The sequence below is a fragment of the Sus scrofa genome, chromosome 8 (assembly GCF_000003025.6).
Source record: "Sus scrofa isolate TJ Tabasco breed Duroc chromosome 8, Sscrofa11.1, whole genome shotgun sequence".
NCBI classification, from domain to species: domain Eukaryota; kingdom Metazoa; phylum Chordata; class Mammalia; order Artiodactyla; family Suidae; genus Sus; species Sus scrofa.
Window position 1 is genome coordinate 21,145,614 of NC_010450.4, and position 27,832 is coordinate 21,173,445.

The 27,832-nt window shown below is 38.2% G+C and overlaps 1 long non-coding RNA gene across 1 annotated transcript; it reads left to right on the forward strand.

Annotated features, from left to right (window-relative positions):
- On the forward strand, positions 1,739-15,363 carry LOC110262070. Its single transcript, XR_002346595.1, has 3 exons — positions 1,739-1,778; positions 4,073-4,152; positions 15,219-15,363. It is a non-coding gene; the product is annotated as an uncharacterized LOC110262070 (long non-coding RNA).

Consider the following 27,832-nt stretch of genomic DNA (forward strand, 5'->3'; position numbering starts at 1 on the left):
CTTCTTACAAGGACACCAGTCATATTGCCTCAGGGCCCACCCATTTGGCCTCATTTTACCTTTCTTACTTCTTTAAATACCCTCTCTCTAAATACAGTCAGTCTGAGGCTCAGGGGGTTAGGGGGTTAGGACTTTATACGAATTTGGGGGACACAGGTCAGTCCATGACGATCATCTATCAGAGAATCCAGTCGTCTTTTTTTTTAATTTTTTTTTCATATTTTTTGTATTTTTAATTATAGCTGATTTACAATGTTGTGCATTTCTGCTGTACAGCAAAGTGACCCGCTCATACATATGTATACATACATTCTTTTCTCAGATCATCCCCCATCATGTTCTATCTCAAGAGATTAGACCCGGTTCCCTGTGCTATACAGTAGGAATAAGGGTCTTTTTTTTTTAATAGTTATTTCCCCAATATATTTTTTTCTACTGTACAGCATGGTGACCCAGTTACACATACATGTATACATTCTATTTTCACACATTATCATGCTCCATCATAAGTGACTAGACAGAGTTCCCAGTGCTACACAGCAGGATCTCATTTCTGCAATAGTCTGCATCTATTAATCCCAAATTCCCCAACCACCTCACTTCCTCCCCCTCCTCCTTGGCAACCACAAGTTTATTCTCCAAGTCCATGATTTTCTTTTCTGTGGAAAGGTTCATTTGTGCCGTATATTAGATTCCAGATAGAAGTGATATCATATGGTATTTGTCTTTCTCTTTCTGACTTACTTCACTCAGGGTGAGAGTCTCTAGTTCCATCCATGTTGCGGCAAATGGCATTATTTCATTCTTTTTCATGGCCGAGTAGTATTCCATTCTGTATATATACCACATCTTCCTAATCTAGTTGTCTGTTAATGGACATTTGGGTTGTTTCCATGTCTTGGCTATTGTGAATAGAGCTGCGGTGAACATGCGGGTGCATGTGTCTTTTTTTAAGGAAAGTTTTGTCTGGATACATGCCCAAGAGTGGGACTGCTGGGTCATATGGTAGTTCTATGTATAGTTTTCTAAGGTACCTCCATACTCATCTCCAAAGTGGTTTTACCAGCTTACATTCCCACCAACAGTGCAGGAGGGTTCTCTTTTCTCTACACCCCCTTCAGCATTTGTTATTTGAGGACTCGTTAATGTTGGCCAGTCTTCTTTTTTTTAATATTTACCAAATAAAATTACCTTTATATGCCTAAGTAATACTGACTTAATGGTTCTGACTGTACCAGCAGATGACTCTGAAGAGGCTTTGTAAATTCTGCAGGAACAATCTGCACATTATATGAAGCTTCTTATTGACTCTTCTCTGGTATTAATGGCTATATGCCTTCCATGACAGTAAAATTAATGGGCACATAGTGGATCTCTAAGAGAAAAGAACATTGAGACTACAGCTAAATTAGGTTTAATCCTGTTAAGTAGAATACCATGATGTAAAAACAAAACATTTACAATGTGATTAAAAATTAGCATCACTTTCCCACTTACATTTTAAGAAATTGTTTCGCCTTTGGAAGAACTGTTCAGAGCTATCATATTTTTGAAGCACGTATGTTTCACAAATCACTTTTCTCTGTCTTTTAACATTTTGTACTCCCAGAAAAGGAGCCATCCCTTTGAGTATTTTACATTTTAGATCTAACAGTAATGTCTATTTTGATATCTGCATAAATCTTACTTTTTCATATTGTTTTCTTAGGAAAAAAACTACTTTTTTGAGCAAGTTGAATACTGCTTGAAAATCAAACAGGCTTCATTAATACAAAACTGTAATTGATGTAATAATCTTTAAGTTTTGTTTTTAATTAAAGGAAGTAGTGTAATTTCTAATATGCTCTATTACAGTGCTACTGAAATGTCAGTGTGAAGTTCATCCTATGCCTAGAATTTGTATAGATTAGCAATAAGAGAAGTACAGAAATTGAGAGTGAAGAGTAAATACTGGGACATTTTATAACTTTTGAACAGGTTAACATTGTCATTTCTACTAATACGGATCAGGGCGTATATTTTGAATGATTTTTTCTTTTCTTTTTTTTTTTTTTTTTTTTTTTTTTTTGTCTTTTTGCCTTTTCTAGGGCCGCTCTTGTGGCACATGGAGGTTCCCAGGCTAGGGGTCCAATCGGAGCTGTAGCCGCCGGCCTTCACCAGAGCCACAGCAACACAGGATCGGAGCCGCGTCTGCAACCTTCACCACAGCTCATGGCAGTGCTGGATCCTTAACCCACTGAGCAAGGCCAGGGATCAAACCCGCAACCTCATGGTTCCTAGTCGGATTCATTAACCATTGTGCCACAACGGGAATTCCTGATTTTTATTTTGCAATGAATTATTATTATTATTGTTATCACTGTCGGGTTTTTTTTTTCGGGATTTCACAAAAGTGTAAGTTCGTGAAGGACTGCAGATTACAAATGAAGCAAAAGAAAACAAAAATCAAGCCTTTAACACAATGAGTGTGAGTAGGAACACGAGCTGTAAATATGTATGGAATAGGCGTACTGTTGTATGGAGTAGGAGTAAGAGCTGTAAATATGACTTCGGCAGACCTGAATTTGACCTTGCCTCTGCTGCATAAAATCTGCTGGAATTATGGGGAAATTACTTACAGTCTTTGAATTTGTGCTCCCACCTTTGAACTGGCAATCATAACAAAATATTGAATAATTTTTTTTTAAATAAAAAAAATTTTTTTACATGGTATGTAGGGTCTAAAACAAGGCATTTCAAACTCGGCGCTATTGACATTTTGCACCAGATAATTTTTTTTTTTTGTAATATCCCTTGCCAACAGGGGCATGTCCTATGTTGTAGGATGTCCAACAGGGTCCCTATCCTCTACCCCACTAGATGCCACTAAGGCCCCCTCCAATTTGACAATTGAAAAGGACTCCAGACATTGCCAGATGTCTTGGGGCAGGGGGAGGGAAAAGTTGAGAACCACCCATCTAATGTCACCAGAAAAGGCAAAATTTACAGATGCTTAACCTAACTCTTGTAAATATCTTAAGAAATGTAGATTTCTTGATGAAGACCAACACAATTCCAATGCAGCCACTTTTTTCTTTCAGTATTAACTAGATTGTATGTTTTCTTAACTTAAAAAAAAACAACTGCTGCATGTTTTTAGATTGAGTAGTAGAAAATTTATTTGCATTTACAAGCTTGTTATGTATATACATATGCATACACATATATATATGTATATACACATTTATCTGTACACATGTACCTAAGAGCATCCATGTACATACTACTGTTTAATTTACATTATAGTATAATCACATATAGCCACATATTTTATGATGTGATGTAATATGATATGATTTGCAAAGAGAACCACAAATACACTTTTCTAATGACTTCTTGCCATAGAGTCGGGATGTCCAATACAGTAGTTACTAGCCATGTTCTGACCACTTGAAATGTGTCTAGTTTGAATTGTATGTTGTTCATGTAAAATAACACCAGATTTTGAAGAAGCTGAATGAAAATACAAAATAAATTACCTCAGTCATTTTTATATTAATTATATGTTGGCATGATGACATCTTGGTAATTTTAGTGAATAAGAAAAATAATTTTACACCTGAAACTAATATAATATTGTCAGTCAACTACAATTAAATATAGATAGATAGATAGATAGATAGATAGATAGATAGATCGATCGATCTTGCTGTGACACAACAAGATCAACAATAGCAAGGGCCCAGGTTTGATCCCTGGCCCAGTACAGTGGGTTAAGGGTCTGGAGTTGCCACAGCTGTGGCAGAGGTTGCAGTTCTGGCTTGGATTCAAAGCATCAGGAACTCCATATGCTTTAGGGCAGCCAAAAAAAGAAAAACAAAAACAAAAGCTTTGTAATTGATTTGGGCTCTTTCTCTTTTGTTAATGTGACTATTTGAAAATTTCAACTTACCTATGGGGCTTGCGTTTGTGTCTAACTTAATATTTCTCTTGCACTGCTATATAATTTATACTCTGATTAGAATGTTAGAATTTATCATCTGTTGTACTTATATTAATGTTCTACTTTGTTTTATTCTTTTTAATTCTGTAGGATGATGTGTAATGATTTAAAGAAAGTTAAAAGCATATATGACAAGACTTTCAGAGTGAGATTTACTTAAACCGCTAAAGGTATGATGCAGAGAAAATAAGATCCATAAATATTAATTGCTATTATTATTACTATTGTTATTATATAATAAGGATTATAGTTCTTCAGTAAATGAAACTGAAAAGAGGAAAACTTTTCGGAGTTCAGATTAATTTTTTGATACATGTTGATAAGCCAGCTGTGTATATCTTTCATTTCTAAAGAAGATGAGAACTGAAAACCAACATATAGAATCCTCGAGTCAAAAAAAAAAAAAAAAAAAAAAAAAATGGAGTTCCCGTCGTGGCGCAGTGGTTAACGAATCCGACTAGGAACCATGAGGTTGCGGGTTCGATCCCTGCCCTTGCTCAGTGGGTTAACGATCCGGCGTTGCCGTGAGCTGTGGTGTAGGTTGCAGACGCGGCTCGGATCCCGCGTTGCTGTGGCTCTGGCGTAGGCCGGTGGCTACAGCTCCGATTCAACCCCTAGCCTGGGAACCTCCATATGCCGCGGGAGTGGCCCAAGAAATAGCAACAACAACAAAACAACAACAAAAAAGACAAAAGACAAAAAAAAAAAAAAAAAAAAAAAAGAATCCTCGAGTCTACGGTGAGGCCTCTGCATTACTGTGCCCCTTATACTCTTGTATCCCCAAGACAAGGTGGAGATGCTCTGGAGGTGCTCTGTATATTTCTATTGCCTTACTGAAGACGAAAATTTAAAATTAGAAAGTTGATGACCTATTCTGAATTTTTAATTGAATTTGCCCAAGCATTTCATATAAATGGCTGTGATATTTATATAAAAAAAGTAGAAAACATTTTTCAACCCAATTATGTGTATAAAAAAAATAGATGAAGACTTTTCTTTGTGTGTTGAGCATATTGATTGAAATGATTATGAGGGAATATATGCAGACAGGGATATGAATGGTTGTATTGCTTTTCTGCATTTCTTTTTAACCCCGTGATTGAAAATATGTACTCACGGGAGTTTCTGTTGTGGCTCAGCAGAAACGAACCCAACTAATACCCATTAGGATGCAGTTCAATCCCTGGCCCTACTCAGTGGGTTAAGGATCCAGCATTGCCATGAGCTATGGTGAGGGTCACAGATGTGGCTCGGATCCTGTGATGTAGTGTAGGCTGTGGTGTAGGCTGCCAGCCATAGCTCCCATTCAACCCCTAACCTGGGAACATCCATATGCTGCAGGTGTGGTCCCCCCCAAAAAAAAGTACTAATAAAAATAAAAACTGTAATCTTTTTCAACCAAGAGTCCCTGTGAGAAAATTAGATGGAGGCTAATGCCCTAAGCACTCATCATATGTAGTTAATTACCGCCCTTCCTGTGCATCTAGAATTGTATAATTTATATAACCACTTTGGGGAATGGAAAAAATGGTAACTCCATCATTTCCTGTTATCATTCTTTGCTCAGCTGAAGAACTTTGGAAATGTTTCTATAGAAATTCCCACTTCTCTGTATTTGAGTATCTGTCTGTCTTTATGCGATCAAACTTGAAGAGATAAGCCTCTCAATATTACCAAGAACCAAATACAATGTGATTGATTGGTTTGCTAATCAGAAGGAATAAATACTTCATTTTAATTGTAATTACTATAAAATCAATCCCCAAAGAAAGAAACAGAAGCCAAACATGCAAGGAAAAGGTAAAAACAATACAGGGAGCAGACATCAGAGTTATTTAGGAGTATCAAAGTGAGTTTGCAAAGAAGAAATAGAATAGGAGAGAACAACAAAAATGCCCAAATACAGTAACAGTGGAAAGTAGAGATAATTTCTGGAGGATAGTTAAAATTCCACATTAACATTTAAGGTAACTCAGTGTAAGAATAAAAGTACTGTAGCCTATGGGGACAATTAGCGTTAAGGGCAAGCTGAGTTTGACTCTTCTCAGCTCTGTAAAGGTATTACTTTGCTATCATTAGTGTCACATTAAAAGGAATACCAAACAATAGCTTGCATCTACTTGATAAAAGTTGGCTATAATTTTAGAATATGGCAAGTTAAAGAATATAAGCAGGATAAAAACATTAAAGGGGGAAGCAGAGACTTATAGATAATTTCAAAAATAAATTTCAGGACAACAAAGCTTAGGAAAAACAGCTAATTGTGTTTATTTTTAAACAAAATTGGAAGTGTTGAATTCTATGTAATGTTGGTATATATGAGTAAGTTACAGCATACTATTATTTGTTTATGTTAATCCAAAAAATAAGAAGGTATAGACAATTCATTAGTTCATGCAGTCATTCAAAAATATTTATTAAGCTTCTACTATATTCCAGGTATCTCAGTAGCCATTTGCATGGTGGTCAAGCTAGAAAATATTCCTACCTTCATGGAACTTATAATCAAGTTCTTTGCAGATGATGAACAAATAAAAGACTAAACATTTACTATCACTTGGATAGTTTAAATACTAAAGAGAGTAAGGACACAGTATAAAGGGACAAAAAAATAATACAGGTATATTTAGATTCTGAGATTAAGGAAAAATTCAAGGAGATAATGATTGACCAGAAACCTGAATGAAATATCTAAAAGGATATCAGAAATATTCAAAAAATGTATAAAGCATTCAAAAAAACCTTGGTGTATGGTCGTTTTAGGAAGAGGAAACTATAAATGCAAAGCCTTTAAGGAGGAAATAAAGTTGTGGCATTTGATGAATAGCAAAAAGATCAGAGTGGTTGGGCTAGTCAGAGCAAAGGGATACCAAGTAGGAGATTATTTAAAATAGCTAGGTAACCAAAACATGGTCCATGAAAAAATTGCAAATCTAGACTTCATTAAAATTAAAAGTTTCACCCTGTGAAAGACACTGTTAAACAGTGAAAAGACAAGCCACAGTTTAGGGAAAAATATTTGCAAAAGGCATATCTAATAGAGGACAATTACCCAAAATATGCAAAGAACTTCTAAAGATCAACTATAAGTAAACAAATAACCAGATGAAAAAAGTGTCTAAAACTTTAACATACACCTTACTGAAAAAAAACATATGGGTAGCAAATATGCATATGAAATGTTATTCCCCATCATATGCTGTTAGGAAAATGCAAATTAAAACAATAAAATATCACCACACACCTATTAGAATGGCCAAACTTCAGAACACTGATACCACCAATGCTGGGGAGGATATGGAGCAATAGGAACTCTCATTCATTGCTGGTAGGAATGCAAAATGGTATAGCCACTTTGGAAGACATTTGGCGGTTTCTTATAGAATTAAAATAACTCTCTCCGTATAATCCAGCAAACACGCTCTTTGGTACCCATCCAAAGAAGGTGAAAACTTATGCTGTCATAAAAATCTTCACATAAGTATTCATAGCAGCTTTATTTATAGTTGCCAAAACCTGGAGGCAATCAAGGTGCCCTTCAGTAAGTAAATGGATGAGTAATCAGTGGTACATCCAGACAGTGGAATGTTATTCAGCAACAAAAAAGAAATGAGCATCAGCCATGAAAAGATATGGAGTAACCTTAAACACATATTACTAAGCAAGCGAAACAAGCCAATCTGAAAAGACTGATTCCAAGTATGTGACATTCTGGGAAAGGCAAAACTACAGAGATAATAAAAAGATCAATGGTTGCCAAGGCTTGGGAGTGGAGAAGTGTGAATTAGTGGATCAAAGAGGTTTTTAGGGCAATACAGTTATCCTGTATGATATCATAATGATGGATACATAGCATGATAGATTTGTCAAAATGCATGGAATGTACAACACCAAGAGTGAACCCTGATGTAAGCTATACACTTTGAATGATTATGTTTCAATGTGGATTCATCAGATATTACAAATGTACCACCGTGGTGAGGCAAGGTGATAGTGGGGGAGGCTACCTGTATATGTGTGGAGCGGCAGCGGGGGGGGGGAGGCATATGAGAAATCTCTGTACTTTTCTCTCATTTTTGCTGTAAACCCAAAGCTGCTCCAAAACTAGTCTTCAAAAGATAGGTAAGCAGAAGCCAGATCTAGTAGGCTCTTATAAGCCACGTCAGGATCTTCATTATTTTTCTGATCATGAATGAAAATCTCTGAAGTGCTATGGACACAGACCATACTGCACAAATGTAGTATAATCAGTATTGAGAATAGAAAGAAAAGAAAAGGCTGGAAGGGAGAGGGACTAGGTTAAAAAGCTGTGGCACATACCAACTAATTGCTAATAGTTAAGGCTGGTTTTGGTGGAAATAGTAAGAAGTGGTTGATGGTGACATGATTTACTCATCAACTGGATGAAGGGATAAAGAAAGGAATCAAGGATGCTTTGTAAAGTCCAGGTTTGTAAGAACTGCATGAACTTTGTTTACATTATTGATATGAAGAGATTTTAGAACAGTCAGGGAATCAAAGTTAGGTTTTCCTTTTTTTTTTTTTGCTTATTAGGACAACACCCACGGCATATGGAGATTCCCAGGCTAGGAGTCTACTCAGAGCTACAACTGCCAGCCTATGCCACAGCTCACAGGAATGCCGGATCCTTAACCCACTGAGCAAGGCCAGGGATTGAACCTGCAACCTCCTGGTTCCTAGTTGTATTCATTTCCGCTGCGCCGCAACGAGAACTCCTAAGTTAGGTATTCCTAATGGAGTTGTTGAAGAGAGAGTTTATATATCAATCAACCTCAGGAGAAATGTCCGGGTTTGAGATAATAATTGGGAATCTTCAGCATAGGGCTATGCTTGATATTATTGGGCTGGATGAGATTATTTAGAGATATCATACAGATAGGGAAGAGAATGGAAAAGCTAAGCAATAGGAATATTCCAGTATTTAAAGATCAGGGAAGGAAGACAATGCCAGTAGTGATTACTTTACTATACTGAAATAGAAATTAGGGAAACGTGGCATCCTCAAAACCTAGTAAATGTAGCAATTCAAAAAGAAGGGAACCTACTGAACCAGACTCAGGGACATAGAGAACAGACTTGGGGTTGCCGAGGGGAGGTGGGAAGAAGTGGGATGGACTGAAGTTTGGGATTAGTAGAAGCAAACTATTACATTTAGAATGGATAAGCCATGAGATCCTACTGTATAGGGAACTATATCCAGTCTCTTGGGATAGACCATGATGGCATATAATATGAGAAAAAGAATCTAAAATAAGGTGAAGAAGAGGAGGAGTTCCTGCTATGGCACACAATGGAATCTGCTGCATCTCTGCAGCCCCAGCACACAGATTCGATCCACGCCTGGCACAGTGGGTTAAAGCATCCAGCATTGCTGCAGCTGTGGCATAGGTCACAAATGGGGCTTGGATCTGATCCCTTGATCCCTGACCCAGGAACTTCATATGCCCTGGGGTGGCCAAAACAAACAAAACAGAAAAGGAATTAGCTAAATCAAACTCTTTTGAGAAAGGTCGAAGCTTGATAATTGACCATTGAATTTGTCAAGTCAGAAGTTGCTTCAGATCTTGACAAGAACATTTTTAAATGTTTGATGGGATTAAAACTCTAAATTAGAGGTTGAAGATATGAAAAAGAAAGTAGAGAACTCAATGGTTGAAAGGGATCAAGGGACATTTTATTTTTTGCTTTTTAGGGCTGCACTCATGGCATATCGAAATTCCCAGGCTAGGGGGCGAATTGGAGCTGCAGCTGCCAGCCCACACAACAGCCACAGCAAGGCCATATCTGAGCCACATCTGCGACGTACACCACAGCTCCCAGCAGCACTGGATCCTTAACCCACTGAGCGAGGCCAGGGATCAAACCCACGTCCTCATGGAAGTAGTTGGGTTCATTAACACTGAGCTACAATGGGAACTCCCATTTTATTTTAATAACAATAAATGGAGCAAATCTGCATTATGAGAGGAGGAGAAATTGATTATATAGGAGAGGGAGTATATGACTATATTTTTAAAATCTTCGTATTGCAAAATAGGGAAGAAATGTGGAGCACAATCGGTGGGTTTGTCCTTAGAGAGTAATAGGGACAATCCATCAATTCAAAAGTCAGAAGCCAGAGTGTGTAAGAACAGATGGAAGCAGCCTTGTGTTTTCTCAGTGGAGAGTCAGAGACAGAGAGTGATGTTGATAGCCTGATAAAAAGTAGAAAATGGGAAGTCTTCCTTTTTTTGAGAATGAGAGAACACACTGTTTAGGGAGCAGTATAAAAACCTTAGGGGATTCTGAGGGCCCAGCTGATATTTGGACTTATAAGCATATGTTAAGTGTTATTTGAAATGTTAACTTATTTTCATGGGTCCATGAAGTTGAACAAGGTGTTTGTACTTTCTGATGCCTGACTTTGGCTTTGTTTAAAACTGAGATAAGCTATGCATCATTCATTTCAAAAAATGGTTTGACTTGAGGAAAACTGTTATCTTTTCCATGCCTTACCTGTGTATTGAGGGAACCTGTCTTACAGGGTAGTTGTGAGAATTAAACGATGTGAAATGTTTGCACAGTACCTGCCAACAAGTATACATCCCTCGTCAGTTATTGTTGTTGGTAGTGTTTCTGTTACAAAAGCATCAATAACCAGCTAACGTCTGTGGGCCAGGTGGTTGATATTCAATGAGGGTATAGTTGTTAGGGATGCAGCTGACGTTAATAAATAGGAAATTTGTTTATGGTATTTCAACTAGATAGGAGTTTATTTTTCTAATCAACATAATGACAGTTAAGGGCTGCATCAACTGTTCAAGGCTGCAGTCTTTTCTGTTGCTATTGTCCTCACACTTAGAAGATGACAACTGTCTATTTAGGCTTTATGTCAAAGTTCCAGGTAAGAAGGTGAGGGAAAAATAAAATATGAACAGCTAATGGATGGCAGTTAAGAGATGTGTGTGTGTGTTTGTGTGTGTGTGTGTGTTTTAATTAGATAAAGCAATAGCTTTCCTGAAACAACCAAGCTGTTGATTTCTCTTATTTCTCACTGGCTTGACTGTCACAAGACATCAGGTAACCTGCAGAAAGGTATTTTATCAGGATAGACTCAATAAAATTGGGGTTCTCTTTTTAAAGGCACATAGAATGCATATTTGTTAGGTAACCTACCACAGAGGCTAAAAACAAGTTATTTTCCCTGGAAGAGCTTATTGTTAATAAGGAAACAAACATATAAACCTGTTTCCACACATGGAGACGTGCAGAGCCAGGCAGAGAACAAAAATGAATGCAGTGGATTGGATGGCAAATTATAGCCAACATGTCGGAAGTAAAGACGGCAAAAATTACCTGGCTCTGGTTAGACTAATGTCGTAAGACCTGTGGACTCAATGTGCTCTTTCAGCAAAAGCCCAAATCTCAATTTTATGTCAATTCTTCCTTTTTTAAAAATTATTATTTTTAATATACAACCAAGCAAAAACTATCTATGGCTTGGATTCATTACAATTCACATCTGACTTGTACATTTTGATATCTTAAACTATTAGAAAGGCTTCAACAGGGGCACTTGTGAAATGAAATGAGAGCCTCATAGACGAAGGAACTCAAAGTGGAGGACTTTTTGCTTTCCTTTCATATTGCACAAAACTCACTGTATCTATCGTGGCATCATAAGCCTTCACAATGGAAGGGACGTAAGTAGTTATCTAATTCAACCCGTCTATTTTATACATGAAGAAATTGAGACCCAGAGAAATAAACTAACTTTCAAGGCTACAGAACAAAGCTCTAGAATCCAGGCCTCCAGTTTCCTAGACTGGGGCTCTTTCTACCTCAGCTTGCATCTTCATACAAATTAGACAGAGGAGTGAGTTGAAACTGACAAGGCGATTGACCTAGTCCACCGGGCTTGTGATGCAGAAATAATAGATAATGTTTTAAACACTTCTGTCAGTTCACCACGGTGATAATGCCAGAGAAGAAGAAGAGTTTCTAGAGATTGTGAAAATAACTCAGTTGAAGGCTATTTCACAGCCTTTGAGTCAATAATTAATTCTGCCAACAGGTAGTTGTGTTATCCTTCTCTGAAGGTCATGCAGTTGCTCATCTTTTATTAAGATTTTATAAGAAAGAAACAAATGAGCTCAAGTAAGCTCACATCAAGGACTTTTCAAATATAGTTGAGCATTTGCATTGGGTTCTTTCCAAATGATCCCATCTCTGAGTGAATCTAACTGTATCTATGAAAAAAATTCAGTATGAGAGGACTTTTAATCATTGAAAAAATTGTAAAAAAAATCTCAATTTTCTCAGGATCTGCTATTAGCGTAGGATAAATCAAGCTTATCTTTTTGGGTTTGCTCAAGCAGGGAAGGCTGCAATAGGTTTTAGGAATATTTTCATCACAATGTCTTACATTTAGAAAATAAATGCTTTCAGAAGTTCATTATTTTTTTTTAAAGTATCATTTCAGAATGCCTCATTGTTAGAATATCCAGGTTACTGAAATTATTCATAACTTTCTCTGATTAACCAACCCATAAGGCCTCAATGAGGAGAAAAGTAGTCCCAAGCCTTTTCTTTTTTAACATGGCAAGTTTTGCATTTAAACCTGCTCAGGATATTTCAGAAACAAAACATGGAGGATGCCTGGCAATTAGTTAAATAGAACTTCATCTGTTTAAACTGAATAGTTTTTTATCTCCCAATTCCTAACTCAGTTGGAGCGTATGCTCTTTCTGATTTTCAATTTCTTTGCTTAGTTCATCTCTTTTCAACCTTGTTCTTTACATGACACTAATGCTGGTATAATGTGAGATTTCAATTGGTTTCTCCCTCTATAACTCTCCCAATTTGTGCTAGGCTCAGCAGCACCTGAACAGTGCTAGGCAGATATATATCTAGCTGCTATATGTGGTTTGTTTTTTTAAGCTCTTCAGGGAAGAAGACTCCATAAACTCCCTCGGTAACCAATTCTGGTGTTTAATGGAACATGTCCATTCATCTATAATAATATCTGTAATTATACAGCACATTTCTTCTGCGTAGCTCTTGGCACTTTAAAATAGTGTTTCAATCCCCAAGACATTCGTAGAAGTAGGTGGTAAGCTTCATTATGCTCCTAGAGGGCACAAACAATGTCTTTATACATGTTATATTCAGCTCTCAGGACACTGGGAAGACTTCAGAAATGTTTAATAATCAGAATAGCAATTTTACAGATGGATGAATTGATAAAAAGTGAATTTAACTCCTTACCCAGAGCCCACAATGGAGGAAAAACTGAAAATTTCTGCCTTACACTGAGGGCTGTAATATTCTCCTGTAAGCATCTGCTACTATTTTTTTATGTTTTGATTAGAAATTAGATACTTTTAGGGATCTTAAAAAAACAATACTCCTGTCCAGGCAACTTCTACACAAGTCTGATATTATTCAGTGAGATATTACGAGTTTTTACATAGTGGAGACCAGTTAACTCTGAATGAGGTATATTTTCTCACTAGAACTTATCATTTCGTGTCCTTTTTTTCAAGGGACTACTAAATACATTTGGCCCACCATTACATGTTCCGTATTGCATGCTGGGCAAGCTTTCTCTAAATAGAGTGCTAGAACTTTCAAACTTCTGCCAATTAAAATATTCTTGATTTGTGTTTTATGTCACTTGGGTCCTGGTGAGTCTCCATAATGCTATTAAATACATGCATTAGAAATTCCCAGTATGCCTTGATCCTGAAATACATTTGCATTTTAACAAAAAACTTTTGAGCGCATAGGACTTTAGCCCAAAGAGCAAAAGAAGAAACTTCAGGAAACATGTCATGGGTCAATGGGAAGAAATATTTGGGGGGGCAGCTGATTTCCTTAGGGCCACATGCATTATATTGTGTGGACTGCTATCTATCCAATCTTTGAGGAGAAACAGTCGTGGACAGCTGCATTCACTTATTTGGAAGTCTTTTTCATTAGAGATGAAATTTTACTGCATTACCAAGATCAGGAAAATGGAAACCTTGTTGTGCTTTAAAAGAATGAGTGGGTCTAAAGTAGATCTTTTGTGGGACTCGGAGGGCTCAAATGATGTGAGAGGTAAGCCAGATGATTGGCTAGTTTTTTCCACACACGGGGAGCATGTTTTCAAAAGCAGACGTTTTAAGCAGATTCTGAAAATTGGTCTGAATCTGGGCTGTTCATAGTTAACCTGATTTTCCTCGGCTGTTTAAGATTAAATCTGAGTGGCTTGTAGGTGACTGAATGTATTTAGATGAAATAAACATAGAGGGACAGAAAGAAAGAGAGAAAAGGGGAGAGTAGGTTTGTCCATGCATGTGGATAGAAAGGAAAGAAAAAGAGACAGAGACAGCGAGAAGGACAGAGAGACAGGGGAACAGAACAGGTACGAGCGCTCAGTTCAACAGGATGGATGGTTAGACCCTCATGGAGAGGAATGTAAATGGACCTCCGTTTACCATCTCTCTGGGGAGCATGTGTTAGAAAGCTCTGAAGTGTCCTTTTGAAGGGGGTTCTGCCGCTGAAAGGAAAATAAAATTTCACTCAGACCTGTAGCTCTATACATACAACGAAGTATCAGAGATTCTTAGAAACAGGGGACGGAAAAGTTTCATCGAGATGCTGTCGAAAGAAAATGTTCGTGATCATTATCCAGCTGTCAGCGAAAGGAAGTAGGCAGGTCATCTTTGGGAGTTCATTTTAGTATCTGATACATCAGGAGTCTGAGGTGGTAAAAAACCCTGTAAAATGTCAGGAATCACTGACAATGGGCTGAAGAAAGAATAGAGACCGTGGCACTGCAATGATTAAAAAAAAAACGCACACAATTATGACTGTGGACATGTCCCACATGTAAGGTCAGTGCTAGGATGACTCTGAGTAAATTTATAAGAGCCTCTGTTGTCCGGTCACTGAGCAAGAGTACGAAGCCTGACATATAAATACAGTTTGCCATCCGGACTTCTCATGTGTAATCAGTAGATTTCAGGGGAGGAAAAAAAGTGTGTTGTGTGGCACATCAAAATTCATGTTGTAATAATTTCTTCATTTTTTAAAACCTACTGTTAAGTTAGTCACTTTGAATGTTCCTTCTCCAGAAAATATTATATATATTAGCAAATGTAATTTAAAATATAAGATAAAGCACCTATACGTTTCAGAAATAACATATATTCTATTTTCCTCATTATATTTCCCCCTTGAAATACTCCAGCCACCTACACACACGTCAGTGACATGATACTAGCTTCTATAAATTGAAATGGTAGGAGTTGAACTTGCATGGATAGTATTCAAATAATGGGATGCAGGTGTAAATGGAAGCATACCATCTGACTGACAACCTTGGTGCTGTGAGGAGAAAGGTGAGCTGTCAGCTACGACACTAATGAACTCGTTGGCCGAGTACATGGATTTCTTGTATGCAATGTAAAGCATGTTGTTTTTAAGACCATATTCGTAATTAAGATGTTGCTAATGATACAGGGCAATTTTATATACACTGCTTAAGGTACATCAAATAAAAAATGAGTTCATAGAAATAAATTTCAAGTATCATAACAATGGCTTTCATTACAGCATTACAAATATTGGTCTGTTACTTTGTTTTTCTTTTTATGACTGCACCTGAGGCATATGGAAGTTCCCAGGCTAGCGGTCAAACCAGAGCTGAAGCTGCAGACCTGTGCCACAGCCACAGCAACACTGGACCCAAGCCGCATCTGTGACCTGTGCCACAGCTTTGTGACAGCACTGGGTCCTTAACCCATTGAGCGAGGCCAGGGATGGAACCCGCGTCCTCACAGAGACTATATAGGGTTCTTAAGATGCTGAGCCACAATCTGTTACTTTCATTCTGATGACCTTGGCTAGATAATTTACCCCAATTAAACTTTAGTTTATTATCTAAACACAGAAATAAAAATTCTTACCTTACAGGTTTGTTGTAAGATGATTCATGGTAAAAATGTACATGGCTTATGTCTGTAGTGTGGTAAGGGTCCTGTGAATGGTAATTATTTATTAAGAAAACTCAGAAAAAAAATCTAAAATATAGCACTGCACAATTTTTCCTTAAACTATAAACATTGTGTGCTAGTAGTAAGTTTTGTAAAATAAGACTTCTTCCACTGAAGCACTGATTAATCAGGACTTATATGTTTATAATCATTTTAATACAATTCCATAGAATAGTAATAGTAGGTGTTGCCGGTAAAAATTCAGTGGCTCTAGATTCTCCTTAAAAATCCTACAGAAACTGAAATCTTGAGAAGTAAGGACAGGCCTAAAGAAGTCCTTCTAAATAGGATGATGATAGTGATGAATTATGCCTTTCATGTGAATACTGTTTTATATTATTGAGAACCTTTCAAGTACCCTACACTTATCTTTCTTTAATGTATGTGGGTTAAAATACTCTATAAAGGAAAAATTTTAAAGGTGGCCGATATAACAAAGGAGCCCATATAACAGTAATGACCAGAGGCCTTGGGTCATATTGAACTTAGTGAAATTAATTTATTGATATATTGATTTTGAAAATTTTAGTTGATTTATTAGCTAATTCAGTAATTCAACAAATATATATTGTATGGCTTCTTTGTTCAAGGTATCGTACTCTAGGTAAATGAGGAAAGCCACAGGTGTAAGTGAAACTGTATAAAGAAAAACACGGCGTCCCTGTAGGAGCACCTACTGAAGCATGTGGAGAAGTGACATTCTTTCCTCTTGTTGAGAGTACACTTCCGGTACAATGTGGGTATTAAAATTTAGAGTCACTGGGGTTCTGTCCTGGTTCAGCAGATTAAGGATACGGCATTGTTACTATTATGGCCCTGGAGACAGCTGTGGCACGTGTTCGATCCCTGGCCTGGAAACTTCCACATGCCTTAGGTGCAGCCAACAAATTCAAAAAGAAAATTTTCTGAAGTCACTATCACTTGTTAACTAAGTGCAGGCTTTATTCCACAATCTTTCATTCTGCCTCAAGAGGCTGAGTGGTTTCCTAAGGTTTAGGTATTATTTTTAAATTTCAGTCTCTAGCTTAGTTACTGCGTGGAGGAATGCTGGAATGCTTGCTTTCCTAACCATCCTGTTCCCTGAACCGTTTGAGGTTCAGACCTCCTCCTCAGTGTTTTTTGCAGCACGTGGAGGATCCCTACTGTGGTGCTTTGGAATCTGATGCCTCCCCTGGAAGATAAACTTCTTCAAGGCAAGGCCATGTCTCGTTCATTGCTGCCTTCATAGGGTCTGTCACACTGTCTCATTCCTCAGGAACTGGAAACAGCAAAGTCATTAATTACCAAACACAGGTCTTCACATTTCTATTCCTGCCTCTGATCTTTGTGTCCTGGGATCAATTCAGCTGTTTTCAGAAAATCTGTCTTTTATATTCATTTTCCACATGCTTTTCTAACATTTTATTTTGTTTGTTGGATGGATAAACAGTTGCCTAAAGCTACATTTTGTACCTCCGTTTGTGCAATGGAGAAGCCATTGCAGAAATCAAAGACAAAAACCAAATAACCAAACAAACATAAACGCATAAATATGCGAAAGCTTTATTATATATGTGTAAATGGAAGGAGTTGTCAGGTGGCTTTTAGAGTAGTTGGGAGCTAGTCATTAAACTTTGCTCTTTGGTGCCAATATCCATGGACTTTCTTGTGCCCTTGTCCCCTGTTTCTTTGCCTAATTGTTTTTCTTATGGTAATTTTTGTTGTTGTGTATGTGTGTTTATGTTCCCCAGGCTTGGGATTCTGCACATATGGAGATTGGGTTGGGGAAGTCAATACTTGTATCTCTTGTCTTTCAATTATTTCACTGTTTCAGGGCCCACATCTTACTTACCAGCACAGACATGGGGCAGTTCTGAGTATCCACCTCTCTAGGGCTCTGCAGAGCCCCAAGCTCCCTTGCAGGAGGTGCCTCTGAGCGTTAACTTTTATTAACTTGCTGCATTAGTCATCAGTATTCTACCCTCTTTGTCTTCCGTAAATTTCAGTTTCTTAAAATCTCTTGAACATGGCTCCTCCTACACTTTTAGTTCCCTCTGCTCTGATGGTATTATACTTTTATTATAAGTGGTATTAGTTGATGGTCATTTTAATGGGTCTTGGGAGTGAGACAAGTCCAACATTTATTTTGCTCAGTCTTACACAGCGTTTTAGAATCCCTGTCTCACTTAGTTGTTAAAGTACTTGTTCAACACCTGGAAGGTGTGGGGGGATTAGAGTAAAAATCATAAACGTTAGATTGAATATAAAAGAAATAATTTATCAGTATTCTGATCATAACTGAGAGTCTTACTTTATTTAGAAAATTTCCTAAGGCTTTTCTGCTGCTAAAACCTAGATGTCAATAGTCATTATACACAATAGAGATGGAGGTAATTTGCATAGAGTACAAGTGAAATTATTTTCGAGTGACTTGTTCTGTCTTCCAAATTGACTGAATTGGCCTCAGATCTTTGTGTTCTTGCTTCGGTTCTCTTTTGTAATTTTCCTAACCACGTGGATTCCTAGAAGGTATAGTAAAAGGCATGAAATATAAATCATGCAATAAATGCTATTCCTGCTATACATTATTTGTTTTCAGCATTTCAACTGACTTGGACTATTTTCAGCAGATCCAAACTGCTGATCCCAAGATTAGAGATAAACTCACATCCAGAGAATAAAACATGTCCTTCTACCCCTGCGGAGATTGGCTCTACCTTACGGTGTGTGTGTGTGTGTGTGTGTGTGTGTGTGTTTTAATTGATCTACCTTACGGGGTGTGTGTGTGTGTGTGTGTGTGTGTGTGTGTGTGTGTGTGTGTGTGTGTGTGTGTGTGTTTTAATTGACCACCAAAGGCACAGTCTACTTCATTGGGAAGGAGGCCAGTTTACATTTCTTGTACCTATAAATTACGTTCTGTATGAATCAGATGTGGAAAGTGAAGCTACTTATGCTTTATTTCAGATTTATTCCAGTGATGTTTTTCTGCTCTTCGTCATGTCATGTCCTGGGTAGCTGAGGCCTAGTTTTCTCGTTAACCTCCTGGCACAAAGAAAGGATACTTAGCTCTGGCCCTTCAGTATATTTCTCATGCTTCCATTCTCATGGAAGTGACAAAATCCTTATTTTCACTGTTTGTCAGTTTATTTTACCTCCTTCAAAATCTCCCTTTCCTTTTGAAACTGTGGCTTTTCAAAAGAGCTTTCATGTTTCTTTGCCACTGTAAAATAAGTACAATTTCAAGACCATTGTCGTTTACTCATACCGTCCTATCCAGCTGCACATCTTTTCATCCTGGCTCTCATTTGTGCCCCAGAAGAGCTTTCTTACCACTCAATATCCAGTTAAAATCTCATGCCTTCAGAAAACACCTTCTAGTATTCCTAGTCAGAAATAACTACTTACTTATGATGGTCATGGAATATTATAACTAATTTGGAAAGGTAGCTAATCTCTCAAATTTCAAGACATGTCTCATTATTGTTAATAGTATATGTGCACATTATATTAATTGAGACCATAGTAGGAATAATAATAATAATGCCAGTAATTACACTAGCCCCATACTGTGAATGATTTTTGTACGTTGACATTTTCTAAGGGATAAATATATATAATCTTGTGAGTTAAGAACCAACATTATCCTTTTTTACCCCTAAGAAAACTGAGGCCCACAGAAGTTACATAATGCAAAGAGTCTTACAGCTACTAGAGTTTAAAATTGTTTTCAAACCCAGATCTATCTTAATTCAGTTGAGTTTTTGTCCTTCCTCCAACACATAAACAAATATAGGACTTACATACAGTAGATGATTAATAAAAATCCTTTGTGTGAAGCTATGGGTTTGTTAATGGCTTTTTTTAGTGAGGAAATTAAATAAAAAACTTTCCAGAGAACCAAGCAAAGTAGATTTTCCCCAGTTTCTACAATATTTCCTCTTTGTGGTGAATGGTCCATGGTGCCCATTTACATACAAAAAGTGTCATTATGCAACATCCTAGATTAGCCTTCCTCTCTCTTTATTCAGCATATTCAAGTGTTAAGACACACCTGCCACACTTTGGTAAGCCCCCTTTGACAGCACTGCTATATACAGAATTCGGGGACAGATATATCTTTGCCTGCACAAATAGGCATTGTATTCTTAGGATTTAGAATTGCCATCTGAAGCAGAGACCCACAAAAAAAAATCACATAAGATAGAAGTTCATTTTGCACTCATGTAAAAGTTGAGCTGGTGTAATGACTCAGCTTTGTGGAGTCATCAGAGAATTGGGATCCTTCTATTTTGTTGCTCTGCTATTTTTAAGGGGTTGCACTTAGCATAACTTAAGGTGACTCACTATCATTTATTCATAGCAGCCAGGAATGGGGTGTGAGGGCAGGACCATGCACTTTATCTATAAGGGCACAATCTGGAATGGTCACCTGCCCCTTGCCTTATATCCCATTGGCCAGAACTTAGTCAAGTGGCTATAACTTGCAACAAGGGATATCAGGAAATGTAATCTTTAGTCTAAGTGTTCATATGCTGAGCTAGACATTCTCTTGTGGAGTTCCCACTGTGGCTCAGCAGGTTAAGAACCTGACTAGAATCCATGAGGACACAGGTTTGATCCCTGGCCTTTCTCAGTGGGTTAAGGATCTGGCACTGCCCCAACCTGCATTGTAGGTCATGGATGTGCCTCAGATCTGGCATTGCTGTGGCTGTGGTGTAGGCTGGCAGCTGCAGCTCCAGTTCAACCCCTAGGCTGGGAACTTACACGTGCTATGGATGCAGCCCTAAGAAGACAGAAAAACAAAAATAAAACATTCTATTACAATGAAAAGAGAGGCAAAGGATACATAGTAGAGGAAGAAATAGCAGTATCTCCCAGATTTGATCATATTATACTTGCTTTTTCATACTGAAGAAACTTGCTAGAATCTCTGCAATTTATTTTTCCTTTAATATGCACAGTAGCAAACTTCAGATGTAGCACAGAAGATAAAATCAATTGAAAATGTATATTATTCATTCTTAAGTATACCTCAGGTAGTTATAATTTGGATTCGTAATTGACATTGGATTGAAAAAAATCATGTGCATTACCTAAGAAACATTTCCATGCCAGCGAGTCCTGCTTCCTCCTAACCCCTTCTTTTAGGGGCCATTTCCATGTACACACATAAGCTTTAACTATATGAATGAAGATTAAAATTTCCAAAAACCATCAGGAATGGCATGGAGTATTTTGGGCATAGGATGGAGTGTTGTCAGCACTGTAAAATGCTCTTTATGAATAAAATAACTTTGACATGTAAAATAAAAGATTTTGTTAAAGCTATTAAACTCTTTTTTCTCTAGTTCAGTAAGAAGGATCAAATGAGCTGCCTCCTTTTGTCTAGGAAAAAGGAAGAAAAAAAATGAAATTTGTGCTGTGATCTGTGGAATCAAGGTTTGATGGACAGGTAGAAGAGAGTTCAGAGACGAGAGGGAAAAGTGGATGTATTACCTAGGGATAGTAGCAAAGATTGTGAAGGGCAAAGTGAAATCTTGAGACTCGTATGTGACTGTACCCAAAGTAAATGAAAAATGTGATGAAATTAGAATTGTTATCTACTCATAATGAATTGCCTCAGACCTGTTTGTTTTGAAAGTTTATTCCTGCGTGTGCCAACTTTCCTATTTCTAAATGATTTTTTTCAATCAGTGCACATCACAGCACCTCTCATGATTCATTTCATCCATATATATTTGGTAAATGAATTAATGAAAAATCAGCATCAGGCTTTTTCAATACATTGCTCTGGAAATAGTTAATAAATGATCAGAGAAGGGAGATAATACTACTCATCCATTCCCATTCTTTTTCATTAAGTCTCAACATTTGATTTGAAAGGTCAAATATAAATGTGTTCTCCCAAGGAGAGTCAAACTTGGACACAGAAACCATATTCTTAAGAGTGTTTTTTTAAAGAATTTCTTTAGCAATTTTTGGAGTTCCCATTGTGGCACAGTGGAAACAAATCTGACTAGGACCCATGAGGTTTCGGGTTTGATCCCTGGCCTCGCTCAGTGGGTTGAGGATCTGGCGTTGCTGTGAGCTGTGGTGTAGGTCGCAGATGCAGCTTGGATCTGACATTGCTGCGGCTCTGGCGTAGGCCGGTGACTACAGTTCCAATTAGACCCCTAGCCTGGGAACCTCCATGTGCCACAGGTGCGGCCCTAGAAAAGACAAAAAGACAAAAAAAAAAAAAGAAGAAGAAGAATTTCTTTGGCAATTTTTATGTTCAATTTCTGTTGTGCATTGCCTAACTCATTTCTTCCCATAAGTCTTGTTACTTGGCAACGATATTCTTTCTTCCTAAATCTTAGCAAATACTTTTAAAGATGACATGATTCTGAACACTGTAATCTGGAAAATAAATGGACTCAGTTTTAATAGGGTGGCCTAGTTACAAAGAAATTCATGGTCTATTTTAGTTATGCACCATCACAAGAATCAAAAAGTTGGAGCAGGGGGCCTTAGGGATTTGGGGTCAAGTTCCTTCATTGCATAGATGAGGAGAGAGTCAATCATGTTAGTTTTCATTTCCATTTCAGGTTTTCATATCAGAATCAAATCAAATCATAGGAAGAATCCAGAGATGGCAGAGGGGTTGGTTTCTAACGTTCTTGCTGTCATATGAATTATGGAAGTAGGAGAAGAGTTCATATAGGTTTTTGGGGTTTTTGTTTTGGGGGGGGGGTCTTTTGTGGCTGCACCCACAGCATATTGAGGTTCCCAGGCTAGGGGTCAAACTGGAGCTGTAGCCACTGGCCTACACCACAGCCACAGAAACGCCAGATCCGAGCCGCATCTGGAACCTACACCACGGCTCATAGCGATGCCAGATCCTTAACCCACTGAGCGAGGCCAGGGATCGAACTTGTGTCCTCGTGGATGCTAGTCAGATTCATTTCTGCTGGGCCGTGACAGGAACTCCATACATGGTTTTTTTAACTTGTCATAAAATAAACTGATGGTTTTGCATTTTTTTAATTTAGTGTTTTGTATCAGACATAGTATATTTGGCTACAGCTCAAATTATATATAAAATAAAGGTCAAACAATTGGGTTCATTGTCCTACCTGAACTGCACTTAGTAGGAAAATAATTTCTCAAAAGGAAATCAGTATGACAGACAGACTCCTATCACCAGTGAGCTCTGTATGAACTTCAGATAGGAATCTCAAATTCTTTTTAAATGTCTAAAACAGAATTCCTGGTTTCCTCTTGAAATCAGTTGTTCAGGACAAAAATCAAGATGTCGTCTTTGAGTTTTCTGTTTCTTTCTATGTCAAATCCAATTTATCAGCAATGTTTATTAACACTGCCTTCAAAATATATCCCAGCTCCTGCCACTTCTCACCACCTCCATCATCACTGCACTGATTGAAGCAGTAAGTTATCACTCATCCGAATTCCCACAACAACCTCATAATTTTCCTCCCTCCTTACACACTTCCCTGTGCTCTTTCCTCTGCTGAGAGGCCAAAGTGATATTTTCTAAAAATACATCATTTCTTATCATCCTCTTTCTCTAAGGGGAGAAATTCAGACACAGTTATATGATAGATGCTGAGGGCAACAGGGAGGAAGTGAGAGAACCCACAACCAAGGTCCACTCTGGGGTGGAAGGAATAAAGCCAACATTACTTGTAATTTTAATGATGTCTCACTATGGAGTCTACAAATGCTGAATTTATTGTGTGGGGAAAACATTAAAAGTCTCAGAAGGTTCGATAAGCTGTGGACTTCCATGCAGAAAGTTCTTGGTAAAGTCAGGGAAAGAGAAATCAATACACTGTTAGTTAATTGTTTTTTAAAATAAAGAATGGCTTTGTGTTCAAGATGAGATTATATCCAGTGTTCAAATTCTGTTGTGTGATAAAACAAGCTGTCAATGATTTTGGCCCCAGGGCAATTCCAAGTTCCTTGTAAAAAAGTAGCTGAAAGAAGAATAAGAGCTTACCTTTGAACAGTCAAAGACTTTTAAAACAAGTATGTGTTTGGCAAACAAGTATCTGTTTGGTGATAAGAAAGAGGAAATACAAGGTTGGGGTCCAAGTTTTGAGGAAAGGCTGCCATTGTACCTGGCGACAGTAGATGGCGGTGGTGTGCCAGAAGAGAGTCTGGCAGGTTGTGACTGAGGCTTGCAGCAGATAGCTTATGCAGGTGCAGGCTAAAAAAGACACTATTTTGTCTGAGGAACTGTAAATTGTATTCATGATTCACATATCATTATTAATTCATTTTGTATTCATTATCATACGGCAGCTTCATTTGGCATTTAGGCAGATGTCAGAGTGTAGGCACTTCCGGGAGCTATCTGTGCAGGTTCAGACCCGGCTGGCTGTGCACAGGTTCTCATGGATGCATAAGTGGAGAGAAGAAATGTTTTATTTTTTTAAACCAGAACACAATTTGGCTATAGACTGTACCAGGGATTGCCCAGCTAATGACTTTCAGTGTCTAATTCTGTGACTACTGTGTGTGTCATTACTTTGCTCTGCATATTTTTGGCAAATTAAGTCTGGCAGATGAGAATCTCCCAGGTTGGAAAGCTCTGAATGAGATAAAAATTTAATAATCTTATAGCTGACCCAGCCACTAAGGGTGGAACAGATAATCCTTTAATAATGCACTTCAGAACCCTGGTTTGCATAGCCAGAGACTGGAGACAGCTTGGCATCGTGCAAAGAGAGCCTTTGAGACAGAAAAAAGATGGGCTCTGGTGTTGGCTCTGCCACTAACTAGCTCTGGGACTTTGGGAAAATCAATTAACCTGCCTAGGTCTCAGGTTCTTAATCTATAAAATTAAGGGATTGCATGAGATCATCCCAAAAGTCCCCTCCCCTGCTAAAAATAGCCAGCTTTCTTGATGGAAAATAAAAAGCACATACCAGATAGAGTTTTGAAACTCTAACACTTCTTTGTGACCTACTTCAAATCAGATGAGTTGTAAAGCTGGCCATGAATTGTAAAATGTATATTATCTGTGAGTAAAGGTACCTCAAGCTGTTACAAGTGTGATTTATCACCAGGGGCTGGTGCAGTAGCACATAGAAGTGATAGTAGTTGGTCTTGAAATCTTTCTTAAATCTCAGAAGTGACAGAAGAAAAACTTGGAGAAGAGTCTTAACTTCAGGACTGCTTTCTTACAGATGAACACAATTTGACAAATTGTACATCATGCCCCGGCATACACTTCCCAAATGTGTAAAGAGATGATCTACCTTGAAACATCTCCAAACTCGAAACCAGGTTTTTCTCAGTGCTTAAGTCATTCTAGAATGAAGCAGATGCTCAGAAAAGCTCATTAACTCTGAGAACAGCAGACTCCTCTCTCCACTACAATACGACAATCAAGTTCTCTGATAGATTTTATACATTCTCAGCTATTCTCGGATTGACACAGGAAACAGTGGGCCAAGTGGTGAATTCCCAAATAGAGAGCACTGACATTGAGCTCAGTTAAACAGATCGAGTGGTTAAAGATAAGCAGGTTCATTGGGGGAAAACATGATGGACTAATCTATTTTTTAAAAGAGATGGTTAGTGAACATAATAAGTGTACATATTTATAATTTTAACACCTTGGACAAGGCTTCAAACGAGGAGTCTTTCCTTTAAGAACAACTGTCAGAAAGGGAAAGATGTTTTGTCATAGATCTCACACTTCCATCTCTTTGGTAATGAATGGATGAGTGAAGCATGAAAAGAACAATACCTCTGGCATCAGCGTTGAGATTCATTGTTTAGTCTTATTATCCAAGATGAGGTAGAGGGAGTCCCAGGGTTCCCTCATGTCTGTGGGTGATTCTAAGCTCTTCGATGCTATTAAATGCTGGATCAGTTGCAATAAGTTGCGTGGTATTTCACCAGATGAAAAGGACTGGAAAATGAGAAGCTTCATTCTACAGACTCTAAGCAATTAGGACATGCCCAGGACTCTGTTAGTGTAGGAAATACAGAGATGTTCAGATACAGTTAACAGAGCAGGTAAACCATGTGCCACTGTGATAAGAGATATCCTAGGAGATCTTGGGAGTAATGAGGCGGGTATCTGGAGGTATTACAGAGGGGAATCGAACCAGACAGTTGGTGACTCGCTGAAGGATGAGGAGGAGTAACATAAGTTAAAAGGCAAGAAACAGGATGTGGAAAGTCCTGGGGAACTAAGAGAATATATGATATTCCTATTATTTAATTACAACAGAGGGGAAAGATTCCTGAGGTTGAGCTGTGGGAGATGTGGTTAGGGAGGAAGACAAGGGCCAGTTCTTGCAGGATGATATGCTGTGGAGGCAGCAGATGCTTTTACATGAGACAGATCGAGTTTTGAGTTCTTTCGTGTCATTTACTGTGTGTCTCTGGGAAGGTTGCTTAACTCTGAGTCCAGTTTCCTAATCTTTCATGGGAGGGGAGTGATGTCAGCCCGAGAGGCCCGCTGTGTGCTTCTGAAGTGAGTCTCTGCTGGTTGTCTGTTAAATGGAAATCAGTATCTCACCTTTCGGACAGGAGCCTGAGGTTGGGGAAATAGCACTGGATCCTTGTTAGCAGTCCTCAGCTCTCTAGCCACGGGCTCCGCTGAGTGGAAGTTCATCCAGGCATGGCTGCAGACCTAGTTTCCTGTTTTCTTTCTCCTCACCCTTTGAAAGAGTGAATGCGGTTGACAGCCTCACGAGATGCGTGGCAGTTGAGGCAGCCTGCCTGAAGGACACGATGCAGAGGGATTCCCTCCCAGATTTCCAGGACTGTGTCCTCTTAGCTCTTTAGGTTTCAAAATAAAGGTCATGGTCCCCTAAAGCTGTGGCCGTCTGCTCCAGAAAGACCAATAGTCTCTACTTCATGAGACCATTCCTACAGCCACAACTTTATTCATCTTTTTGGACCTCTGGCACACAGTGAACTGAAAGCTAAGAACATGAAGGGTTCGTGAATTAAAACAACTTCTAACCCAAACTGCAACCTGCTAAGTTCACTTTCTAGTCTACATCTTATTTCAAATACAACCAGTCAGGTTATCGGATATACTGTGCAGAAAGCATGGCAAAATATATGAATATTTTCCCATAGCGTGTGATTGTTCTAAGGAATATAGTGTTTAAAAACATTATCAATTAAAAATTTGAATACTATCTGCCATTATTAAATTCAAAGAAGGAATAAAATCTCAGAATTGGAATCTCATTGTTCTATTTTAAGTTAAAATTGAATAAAAAGTTTTAAGGTAAACCCAAGAGAAACTAGAGTCCAAATGTGTTGGGGTTTTTTATTTGTTTTTGTTTTTTTTTTTTCAATGTCTTTCTCTACTCATCCTCAGATAGGTGACTTGGTCAAATGCCTGTGGGAATAGTCTCCCTTAGTGGCTGTGGCTTGGGTCCATTTACTGGAAAGACTTAGGTTCATTTATGGCCTGTGGGTTCCAGATACTTTTACTCAAAGTTTCTCATGTGCCCTAGTTTTTAAAAGTTAGCTCATACAAGATATTCACAGCACTGGTACCAAACCCTCAACGCTCAGGGAACACAGGCGACCCCAGCATGTCCAAGTGTTATCATGTATAAATAGTATTATTTTAACCCAGTACACCTGACCCTTGAAAAGCACAGAGTGTAGGGGGGCTGACCCTCCACGCAGTCACAAATCCGAGTGTAATTGATAGTTGGCCCTCCATATACTCAGGTATGCCAGTTCAATCAACAACTGATCTCATAGTACCGTAGTATTTACTATCGAAAAGAATCTGCTTGTAAGTGAATGCACACAGTTCAAACCTGTATTGCTCAAGAGTCAGCTG